The sequence below is a fragment of the Schistocerca nitens genome, chromosome 2 (assembly GCF_023898315.1).
Source record: "Schistocerca nitens isolate TAMUIC-IGC-003100 chromosome 2, iqSchNite1.1, whole genome shotgun sequence".
In the NCBI taxonomy this organism is placed as follows: Eukaryota; Metazoa; Arthropoda; class Insecta; order Orthoptera; family Acrididae; genus Schistocerca; species Schistocerca nitens.
Genome location: NC_064615.1, coordinates 241,587,716 through 241,600,467, shown reverse-complemented (window position 1 = coordinate 241,600,467; position 12,752 = coordinate 241,587,716). Strand labels below are relative to the sequence as shown.

Sequence of the window (12,752 nt, the reverse complement as noted above, 5' to 3'; positions counted from 1 at the left end):
CCTCCACGATTATTTCGAAACGACTGGGCAAAAGACTGAGCGAAAGTTTGAATAGTGTAGCAGCAAAATTTGTCAGTATTGCCGTCAGTATTGCATGATCATGCAAGACTGGCAACAAAAAAGTTACACGTAGACCAGGCTTCAGTGACATCGGTTGCGGACACAGGGTTCATTCGCCACTAACTTTCCTATACTCTGCGAAAAATAGGAGATGCTGTAGGAACGGCACTGTACTGCACACGGATTTGGACGGACGGTAGACCATACAAAGACGCAAGTACTAAGATGCAGAAGAATTATATTAATGACAAACTTGACATAGGTACTGCGGATCACTAGGCTCACGAAATGAAGGAAAATGTTCAATATATGTGAAATCTTATGGGACTTAACTGCTAAGGTCATCAGTCCCTAGGCCGGCCGCGGTGGTCTAGCGGTCCTGGCGCTGCAGTCCGGAACCGCGGGACTGCTACGGTCGCAGGTTCGAATCCTGCCTCAGGCATGGATGTGTGTGATGTCCTTAGGTTAGTTAGGTTTAAGTAGTTCTAAGTTCTAGGGGACTTATGACCTAAGATGTTGAGTCCCATAGTGCTCAGAGCCATTTGAACCATTTGAATCAGTCCCTAAGCTTACACACTACTTAATCTAAATTATCCTAAGGACAAACACACACACCCATGCCCGAGGGAGGACTAGAACCTCCGCCGGGACCAGCCGTTTTTTATGAAAGACACACAACACCCAGCCCCCTGCCGGGAATCGAACCCGGGCCCCCTGCGTGGTAGGCGGTAACGCTACCGCTACGCTACGGAGGCGGACAAATGAAGGAATTCTGTTACCTTGCTACCGAAGTGATTCGTGTTGGACGCAGCAAGGAGAACATAAGAAGATGGGTACCACAAGCAAGCAGAGTGTTGCTCGCCAAAAGAATAGAACGTTTTTTGAGAAAGAAAGTTCTGCCAAAGTACATCTGCAGATCAGCATTGTATGGCAGTGAATTTATGGAATGTAGGAATAAAATGGCACTAAGCACTATGAGACTTAATATCTGAGGTCATCAGTCCCCTAGACTTAGAACTACTTAAACCTAACTAACCTAAGGACATCAAACACATCCATGCCCGAGGCAGGATTCGAACCTCCGATCGTAGCAGCAGCGCGGTTCGGGACTGAAGTGCCTAGAACCGCTCGGCCACAGCGGCCGGCTGGAATGTGAGAACAGCGGAGAAAAAGAGAACCGAAGCGTTGAGATGCGACGATACAATAAAATGTTGAAAGTTAAGTGGACTGATAAGAGAATGTTTCCACAAGGTGAGGTTCAACAGCCGTTAGGTATTTCATAAAATGCACTTTAACCATCAACTTTTTGTTCCTCCCATTAGTCACCTACCGGTTTCGGTTATTAACCATCAATCAGGAGGAGGCAGGGTACATGAGATTAGTTAAAAGCATCCCGTATTTCTTTGATCCTGAACAATATCGAAATTATCCAGTGAAATTGTGCAAACTCCTGACATAATTTATCTTAGAATACTGGCAGTCATAACTCAAGTGAAAGAGACAGACGTTACAAGAAAAACAAGACGAACAATTACTGGAAGAATCTTAGTCAAGTTATATCAAAGATATCGTCTTGTTTTTCATGTGATGTCTGTCTATTTGATAAGTTATATCAAAGTGTTCAGCTTCCACGGAATATGGGATGCTTTTAACTAATCTGTTGTATCCTACACCCCCAATCATGGTTAATAACCGAAACCAGTAGACGACTACTGAGACGAGTAAACAGGCGAAGGTTAAAATTCGGTTTTATAAAATATTTTAATAGAATGAATGAGGAGCTTCTCCGCAGAGTAGATGAAGATAATGCTGTTTGAGAAAAAGTAATAAATAGAACAGAGAAACGATGGGACATGAGTTAAAACATTAAGAAATAATTTCCATGGCGACTAGAGGGAACTGTAGATGAAAATTGTAGATGAAGATACATTCGAACGTCCAAAAAGAATTGGGATATTGGCCGTAGGTGCTACTCTAACAAGGGGAGGCCGCCAATTGTGAAATTCAGATTCGATTCATACGGCGCATAATAAAAGCTCATGGCCAGAGGTGTAATGTGGCAAAGCACCAAGATGCACTTCTCAGCCGTTGTCGAGAAAATCGACAGTTAAAAGAAACCGTCTACAGCGTCGTGGCGCAGCGGTAAGCGCTCGGGTTCGTAATCAGAATGTCACCGGATCGAATCTCGCACCATGCCACTTTTTTTTATTATTTGTTTTTTTTTTGTAATTCAAATGTATACATATATATAATTCCCGGCAATCAGTTGCAACAATTATGCATAAAATAAGTTGTTGTAAGTCTTTTGTCGTGGAAAAATAAAACTTTGAAATAAAACACAATATCACAAATAGTATTCAAGTGGATACAATTTATTGAAAAGTTCGGTATACACTCGCACATAATTAACAATTAGTGACCAGAAGTAGCTGGAGTATCGCACGAACCAGAGTGATAGTTATCACAGAAACATGGAAAGCAGAAAACAGCACGACATCGAGCACATCTGATAAACGATGCGTTTTTACAAGAACAGTTATTTTTTAAATTATCTGTTGGGAAACACCTGATTGACATTGTTCCATCGTTCGTCAGGTTTGATGCATACCACGCGTATCGTATCATATCGGCAAAAATCGGAGAAGACAATTGGTGGTGGACGATGGATTGGATTTATTTCAAGTATATATATATATATATATATATATATATATATATATATATATATATATATATGTGTGTGTGTGTGTGTGTGTGTGTGTATACATTTGAATTACAAAAAAACAAATAATAAAAAAAAGTTGCATGGCGCGAGAATCGATCCGGCGACCTTCGGATTAGGAACCCGAGCACTTACCGCTGCGCCACGACGCTGTAGAAAACTTATAAGCGTAGAGAGTATTTCATCGAAACGGTTTCTTTTAACTCGATTATCTCGACAACGGCTGAGAAGTGCATCTTGGTGCTTTGCCACATTACACCTCTGGCCATGAGCTTTTATTATCCACAGTATGAATCGAATCTGAATTTCACAATTGGCGGCCTCCCCTTGTAAGATGAATAACGGATATTAGCCAATGTGAGTGATATATTAGCTTCACCACTACTCTTAACTGCTAATATTCATTTCACCCAACACAGAATAAATATTACTTGTGATATGTTCCAAAATTTTGTGGAAGTTTCTGACAATATAGAGAGAAACGTAGAATTTCTAACGGAGCAGGTGCTCAAGACCAGTGAAGTCGACGTCGGTGCAATAAGCGTTTAAGGACGAAGAGGCTGGCGTGCGCTTGGAGTGAAAGACGCGCGTTACAAAATTATTCGAAACAGTGGTCTCCATAATAAGAAAAGGAAAGAAACAGGATATTCAGTGATGTTCCACACAGACACAATGATGTAAACTGCTGCGGATCAGCCAAATTGGTGAAACAAAATATTTCGACGACTGCCTACAGCGACAATATCGCCTGCTGGTTAGCAGACAAGTGAAGCGGTAAGGTAAAGTATACAGGACGAATCAGTAGGAAGGCTACATGCTTTGAAGGATGACAGTATTAGTAATTCTGAGCAAAAAAATTCATATGGACATATGACCTATTCCAAATGTTTTCTGAGATAGATAACATTTAATATCACTCTTCTACGTTTGTCTTGAATAACTCGAAATCGTGCCGCACTACAAAACTGTACTACATTAAATTTCCTGCAAAGAAGGTCTAGAACTTAACTACGTCAAACGGACTTCGGCAGGCCCAACGGTACCGACCGACTGCCCTCTCATCCTCAGCCGGTAGGTGTCACTAGATGCGGATATGGACGGGCATGTGGTCAGCATTCCGCTCTCCCGGCCGTTGTCAGTTTTCGTGACCGGAGCCGCTACTTGTCAGTCAAGTAGCTCCTCAGCTAGCCTCACAAGGACTGAGTGCACCCCGCTTGCCAACAGCGCTTGGTAGATCGGACGGTCACCTGCCCTTAAGCCGTCGGCACACGGACCGTGCATCCGAACGTCGAGCGTTGAGCGTGCCGAGTTTCTGACGTCATAGCGTGGAATAGCACGTTCGGGAGTCTTTCCGAACGTGCAGAGCGGTATCTGGCATGTCAGATATTCTGAGCGTGCGTCTGAGCGTTGACCAATGAGATGGCACATCGCCACCTACGTCACACACATGCCATCTCCCTTCAGTAGAGAGTTGTCAGGCGCCATATTGGCATTCATTTCAAGCCTATACGTATATATGCCGTTTCTGAGCACCAGCAAATTGAGCATCACTGGAAAACCCGTTGTTAACTTGTGATTTGTCCCAATAAAATAATGAGAAACATCATATTCGTGGCAAAAGAATTGCTGTAATTTGTGTATTACGAGAGGAGGCTATTTGAAGGCAGCGGCACACTGAAGATCCACCCAAAACGCATTGTTCTTGGTACAATTTGTTATAATTAAATTTCAATTAGTAACACATCTACGATTAAGGTTTTCAGTAACATAATACGATTAGCGGGGTGAAGTCAGTTGTTGGTTTAGCGTAATGAGTAGTGCCACTGTCCTGAATGCAATTATTGATTTGGGCAGTGGTTCACGCCATGACACATCCAAGTTTTTTTGTCCTAACATTCGCGTTTTTATTATGTTCTGATTATTTATTATTAGTTTAATATAATTATATACTATAATATTTGATGTTATGTAAATATAAGTTCACCTCTTTTTGAGGGGTGACTTTGTTCGATTGACTTAATCTACAGGACAGCTTGCGCTACTTGTATAAAGATATTTTTCTCCTTTTTCTTTTACGCTTCGTAATTCACATGTTGCAAAGATTCTGCTACTGGGTATGACTAGTGATCAAGGAAGACTGACCTTGGGGTTTTACTAAAATATGGGAATGATGAAATAATGTTTATCTTATGCGGAGAAGTATTCCAAATTTGTACCGCACTCTTTGTAATGGAACTTTTATAAGCCTGTGTCCTTATTGATTGGACATGATACTTTCCTTTTCGTGGACGATGGAGGAAATGTGCATTTTAATAGAGCTAACGTGGGAATTTTACGCGCGTCCGTTGAGTAATCGGTGTAATTTACGAACTAGAAACATTCCTGAACTGCCGCTGGAATGCGTTGCGATCGCGTATACGACGTTGGGGGCCCACGTACCGTATGCACAAGTCGCATCGCTCCTGAGCGTTCAGCAGCACGTTGAACTTGGCACGCTCAGCGTTAACGTTCGACAGCACGGTCCGTGTGCCGACGGCTTTAAAGTGCTGCCCGCCCTGCTAGCCGCGCGGTCAACCGCGCTGCTTCCCGAACTTCCCGGCACGAATCCGACCGGCGGATTAGTGTCGAGATCCGGTGTGCCGGCCACCCTGTGGATGGTTATTAAGGCGGTTTTCCATCTACCTCAGTGAATGCGGGCTGGTTCCCCTTACTCCACCTCAGTTACACTATGTCGGCAATTGCTGCGCAAACACTGTCTCCACGTGCGCGAACACCATAATTACTCTACCACGCAAACATTTGGGGTTACACCCGTCTGGTATGAGATGTTCCCGGGGGGCCGAACCGCACAATAACCCTGGGTTCGGTGTGGGGCGGCGGTGGGGTGGGTGGACTGCAGTGGCCTGTTGTGGGGTTGTGAACCACTGAGGACTACGGCGGGACGAAGCTTCTCCATCGTTTCTAGGTCCCCGGTTTAATACACACACACACACACACACACACAGTTAGTCCAATCCAGAACCGAGAGCACTTCACTTAGGTGATCTGACGGGAACTGGTGTTACCACGATCGCAAGGTCGTTGGCACAAAAAGATCCTACTCTCGAAGTCCAAGTTTGTACAGTCGTTCGCACAACGTTTTATGGACGACATTGTGTACAGTGTAGCTGCCTGATATTCTTCACGGGTTTGCAGCCGGATCATGTCGTCGTCCAGACACAATATTTCGGCGGACCAGCTGGCCGCCATCTTCAGGTGAGTTAATGCTAGTGCACTGCCTCGCCGGAACTGAATTCCATCCACAACGACGAAACCTTTGTACACAATGAACAGAGCACCGCGCGTGCGTGAGATGATGGGCAGCGCCTCCTGGCGGCAAGTAGACACGCAGCGCGCCGGTGGGATAAGACGGCAGAAACGATAAATCGCAACAGCACTAACTAGTTGCAAGAATCCAGTGATCGAGAAGAAGACCGTTGTTGTTTAATGTCTGACAAAATCGGATTCCATATCTTACTTAGAGGAAAACCTTTATCCCTGTTAATATTATTACTGGATAATCTAATTTCAATGGATATTTTAAGAACACATTCCCAATAGCGAGACGCAGGAGAAATCAATTGTGTCTTGTCATACATCATCCTGTGTCCTTCGTTAAGGCAATGTTCCGCGACTGCCGACTTCTCAGGCTGGAACAACCGAGTGCTCCGATGATGTTCCACGCACCGGTCCTGAATAGTTCGAATAGTTTGACCAGTATACTTCTTTCCACAGTGACACGGAATTTCATAAACCCCAGGTCTATGTTGTATGGTTTACCCAAAATTCATAAGAGTGGTATTGCTTTGCGTCCGATTGTCAGCAACTTGGGCGCCCCTACCTATACTTTGGCCAAATATTTAGCTTCAGTCCTCAGGCGATATGTGAGAAAATGTGAACACCGCATATCAAATTCGTCCGACTTTATTCGACGATTAAAATGTCTGTACTGTGGTCCTTCTGACTTGCTCGTTAGCTTTGATGTTATTTCTCTCTTCACTCAGGTTCCTCTTGAAGAGATCCTGTTACTTATCGGTGAAAAATTAGATGAAGAAATTTCCAAGTTATGTCGTCATGTCTTGACTCCAACGTGTTTTCGGTTTAATGATGTATATTTTGAGCAAACTGACGGGGTGACTATGGGGAGTCCACTCTCCCCCATAGTCTCCAACCTTTTTATGGAAGACTTTGAGGACATGACACTCAAAACTTCGTTTCTTAAACCAAAGTGTTTTTTTGAGATACGTTGATGACATTTTTATGGTTTGGCCAATGGAACTGATGCTTTGAATCGTTTCTTAGATCATTTTAATTGTCTACACCCAAGTATTAAATTTACTATGGAAATTGAAAGTGATGGTAAACTTCCATTTCTTGGTGTTTTAGTGCAAAGAAAGGATGATGGGACTATTGGACATAGTGTGTATAGGAAACCCACTCATACTGACCGCTATCTTCATGCGACCAGCTGTAATACACCACACCAACGTAGTGGAGTTTTGCGGACTCTGGTCAAAAGGGCTTATGCCATTTCTGACGAGGAACATTTGAAAGAAGAACTTGATCATTTGAAGATTGTTTTTAAACAGAATGGATATACGGAACAACAAATATGCCGTGCTCTTCAGTTTGGTCTGTCACGCGAGCAAATAAAGGATACTTTTGAAGCTGGTGCTTATTTACCGTTTGCGGGAAGTATGTCATCAAAAATTTCAAGAATTTTAAGAAAACATAATATTAAAAGTGTTTTTACGCTGGTGGCCAAGACTAGAGCCCTTCTTCGCCCAGTTAAAGATAATTTGGGCTTGAGGAGGCTCGGGGTTTATCAAATTCCGTGTCACTGTGGAAAGACGTATATTGGTCAAACTATTCGAACTATTCAGGACCGGTGCGTGGAACATCGGCGCACTCGGTTGTTCCAGCCTGAGAAGTCGGCAGTGGCGGAACATTGCCTTAACGAAGGACACAGGATGATGTATGACAAGACACAATTGATCTCTCCTGCTTCTCGCTATTGGGAATGTGTTCTTAAAATATCCATTGAAATTAGATTATCCAGTAATAATATTAACAGGGATAAAGGTTTTCCTCTAAGTAAGATATGGAATCCGATTTTGTCAGACATTAAACAATAACGGCCTTCTTTTCGATCACTGGATTCTTCCAACTAGTGCTGTTGCGATTTATCGTTTCTGCCGTCTTCTCCCACCGGCGCGCTGCGTGTCTACTTGCCGCCAGGAGGCGCTGCCCATCATCTCGCCGGCCGGAGTGACCGAGCGGTTCTAGGCGCTACAGTCTGGAGCCGCGCGACCGCTACGGTCGCAGGTTCGAATCCTGCCTCGGGCATGGATGTGTGTGATGTCCTTAGGTTAGTTAGGTTTAAGTAGTTCTAAGTTCTAGGGGACTGATGACCTCAGAAGTTAAGTCCCATAGTGCTCAGAGCCATTAGAACCATTTGAACCCATCATCTCACGCACGCGCGGTGCTCTGTTCATGGTGTGTAAAGGTTTCCGTCGTTGTGGCTGGAATTCAGTTCCGGCGAGGCAGTGCGCTAGGATTAACTCACCTGAAGATGGAGGCCAGCTGGTCCGCCGAAATATTGTGTCTGGACGACGACATGATCCTGCTGCAAACCCGTGAAGAATATCAGCAGTTATTACACCGGGAAAGTCTACGAAATCACAGTGTAGCTACCTACTTGCTTGTCGTATTGACTTACCAGGACTCCGCTGGAAGGATGTATGGATTAATTCAACAGTAGACTCTCGAAAGGCGTGCTTGGCTTGGTGGCCCGACATCTAAAGGAAACTCCAAGTTTCCCGAAGCCGCTTGTCCCATTTATCGAATGTTGCGGGAATGGGAACGTCGTCAGTCCATACTCACGCAACAGACTTTATCTCCTCGAGTAAAAGCCCATATCACACCTTCTGCTGTGGAGTCAACATGGCTACTGACGAGCGTTTACGTAAACAAAGCAGTTAGGGGCATGTGTTCAAAATGGTTCAAATGGCTCTGAGCACTAAGGGACTTAACATCTATGGTCATCAGTGGCTCTGAGCACTATGGGACTTAACTGCTGTGGTCATCAGTCCCCTAGAACTTAGAACTACTTAAACCTAACTAACCTAAGGACATCACACACATCCATGCCCGAGGCAGGATTCGAACCTGCGACCGTAGTGCTCACGCGGTTCCAGACTGTCCCGCCTAGAACCGCACGTCCACTCCGGCCGTATGGTCATCAGTCCCCTAGAACTTACAAGGGAACCTCCCCATCGCACCCCCCCCCCCCCCCCCCAGATTTAGTTATAAGTTGGCACAGTCGGTAGGCCTTGAAAAACTGAACACAGACCAATCGAGAAAACAGGAAGAAGTTGTGTGGAACCGTGAAAAAAATTTGTAAAATATACAAACTGAGTAGTCCATGCGCAAGATAGGCAACATCAAGGAAAGCGTGGGCTCAGCAGCGCCGTGGTCCCGTGGTTAGCGTGAGTAGCTGCAAAACGAGAGGTCCTTGGTTCAAGTCTTATCTCGACAGAAAATTTTACTTTCTTTATTTTCCCAAAGTTATGATCTGTCCGTTCGTTCACTGACGTCTCTGTTCATTGCAATAAGTTTAGTGTCTGTGTTTTGCGACCGCACCGCAAAACCGTGCGATTAGTAGACGAAAGGACGTGCCTCTCCAATGGAAACCGAAAACTTTTGATCGCAAGGTCATAGGTCAACCGATTCCTCCACGGGAAAACACGTCTGATATATTCTATACAACACTGGTGATGGCATGTGCGTCACATGACAGGAATATGTTGTCGACCCACCTAACTTGTACACTTAGCGAATGGGTAAAAAGATTCTTCTACCTTGCCCGATTTAGGTTTTCTTGTGGATGTGATAATCACTCCCAAAAAAGTGATGAAAACATAAGAGTTTGTCACATAAACTGAAAATAAAAAATTAAACTTTTCACTCGAGGGAAGACTTGAACCTAGGACCTCTCGTTCCGTAGGTGCTCTCGCTAACCACGGGACCACGGCGCCCCTAGACTCAGAGTGTCATTGATGTTGGCTACCTTCGCATGGACTACTCAGTTTGTATATTTAACTAATTTTTTTCATAGTTCCACACAACTTCTTCCTGTTTTCTCGATTGATCTGTGTTCAGTTTTTCAAGGTCTATCCACTGTGCCAACTTATAACTAAATCCGAGGGGGGTGCGATGGGGAGGTTCCCTTGTTAGAACTACTTAAACCTAAATAACCTAAGGACATCACACAACACCCAGTAGGGGCACGTGTACGCGATACTAAGTGCCGCAAGGAAATACGGAATACATTTTGAGTTACCATAGGTGTAGAAACAAAGGTATATAGCAGGTTATTAAATTTTATATTACCATAATTTTAACCTGGGCAGCCTGTATTATTGACGAGGTGGGAAAAGACTAATCAATGTATCAATGCACATAACTATCGAAAGGGTGAGAAATTGAAGGGAAGTAGTTGTGGGTGACGTAGGTGTAAGAGGTAAGTGATAGAGCTCCAGTACTGTAGTACCAGGAATGTTGTTTGTCATTCACAGATGAAAACACGCACGCAACGCATTAACATCGTTATCTGTGGAAATTTATGGTGCAACAAGCCGCTGGGAGACTGGAATAAGACCGGTCATATTTGGTGGTCGCTTGAGTGGCACGGATTATACTGGTTTCCAGACTGCGGGAAGAGACGACAAGGTCGTCCACGAGTAATTACAGCCGGAGACAGCCGTTATCTGCTGATAACAGTCCGTCGGCGGAATGTAACCCAACTACCGCCAGCTGTGGAGATAACAACTCAACACGCGATTGCAGCCATGTCGCCTTCGCACAGGTCGTTCGTATTTGGGCGCCTCATCAATCAAAATCGATGTGAAAGAGATTGTAGCATGTACTCGTGCCGTCCACGATGTGACAGAGACCACTTAAGGAGAGCCGGAACGATCCATCTCCTCCATGTTAATTTTAGCAAATAGAAGGAATATTTTTTATAAAACCATTTAACATATTGCTCTGAAATTTGGACTACATGTTTGGTGAATATTTCTCTACAAAGTTATAATGCCATGTTAAGAAATATTTATTGGTTTTTGTTTTACAATTTTTTCAAACAGATGATTATTTTTTTCTCCAAAATTTTGCACTTTTTCTTCTATAACTCTTGTATTATACAATTTTTTTTACAATTTGTTATAAAAATGAAGGAAAAGAAGTAAACAGTTTTTGAGAAAATGTTCCTCAAACATGAAAATTTTAAAGTTACGGGAAATGGCTTCCGAAGTTTTGTAATACATTCCTGCCCCATATGATGAGTTATCAGCATTCTCTTCTTTTTCCAGTGTTAGTTTCCTTTTCACTGGTCTTTTCTTCCCTTTTGCTGCATTTTGTATGCTTTTGTCTCTTCTTCCTGCACCTCTTAGTCATTCTTCATCAATTAGGTGCATTGTGGAAATGGTGTTGTGTCCTGGTTGGAAACCTAAACGTTTCTTTGGAAACCTAAACGTTTCAGTACATCACATTTGATAATGTTTCCTTCGTTGTATGTTGCCACTGCATCATACGCTCCAAAACGCAATGTTTTTAACTGTGTAAACAGTCTTTTGGGAATCCTAATCCAAATTAATTTATTTACACTTTCCCATGTAAACACTTTTCCAATAAACTTATCTGTGATAAATCTCTAAATATGGGCTTAATTACATCAATTACAGCATTTGGAAAACTTTTTTTATGGGCATATTCCTTTCCTGATTGGAATTTACACCATGAGTCATCACTTGTGGGGCACAGTGCATGTTGTGGGTGCTCTTTTGTTGACGCAGTATAAAAAATTATGCCTATACTGCTCGCCACATAGGAGCGCAACCTCTATGTGAGATCCCCGTTGCTGTATCTATACGAGATCAAAGAAATGCTGTGTTAGCGGAGCGACAACACGCGGTTAAGCTTCTCTAGGCTCAACAATGAATAATTTTGCCAGCGCGGCAGTCGTTAAAGTGAAGTGTACAGAGGTGTTGGGGCGCGAGCACTGTGTCCGAGGAACCATTCTTAAGAAAGAAAAGTAGTGTACTGAATTTTACGGTTGCGTGTTGGAAGATCACTGAGTAGTAACTCGCAAGTAGGGAATACTGTCGAAGATTGAAGGATTAATGAACGTTGACCTTTAATTCGAGTTACGTGGCGCGATTTTGTTACTACAATTCAGTAGCATATTTTGACAAAGGATATACACTGAGGCGACAAAAGCCATGGGATAGCAATATGCACATACACTATGTGATCAAAAGTATCAGGACACCTGGTTGAAAATGACTTACAGGTTCGTGGCGCCCTCCATCGGTAATGCTGGAATTCAGTATGGTGTTGGCCCACCCTTAACCTTGATGACAGTTTCCACTCTCGCAGGCATACGTTCAATCAGGTGATGGAAGGTTTCTTGGGGAATGGCAGCCTATTCTTCACAGAGTGCTGCACTGAGGAGAGTTATCGATGTCGGTCGGTGAGGTCTGGCATGAAGTCGGCGTTCCAAAACATCCCAAAGGTGTTCTGTAGGATTCAGGTCAGGACTCTGTGCAGGCCAGTCCATTACAGGACTATTATTGTCGTGTAACCACTCCGCTACAGGCCGTGCATCATGAAAAGATGCTCGGTCGTGTTGAAAGGTGCAATCGCCACCCGCAAACTGCTCGTCAATAGTGGGAACAAGAAGATGCTTAAAACATCACTGCAGGTCTGTGCTGTGATAGTGCCACGCAAAACAACAAGGGGTACAAGCCCCCTCCATGAAAAACACGACACACCATAGCGCCACCGCCTTCGAATTTTACTGCTGGCACTACACACGCTGGCAAATGACGTTTACTGAGCATTCGCCATACCCACTCCCTGCCATCGGATT

At 43.8% G+C, this 12,752-nt stretch overlaps 1 protein-coding gene and 1 non-coding gene across 2 annotated transcripts in view; both read right to left on the bottom strand.

Moving 5' to 3' along the window:
• Nucleotides 1-12,752, bottom strand: part of LOC126235961 (apyrase-like) — a 174,276-nt gene that overhangs the window by 126,127 nt on the left and 35,397 nt on the right. The window lies entirely within an intron of this gene.
• On the bottom strand, nucleotides 744-815 carry Trnag-acc (transfer RNA glycine (anticodon ACC)). Its single transcript has one exon. It is a non-coding gene; the product is annotated as a tRNA-Gly (tRNA).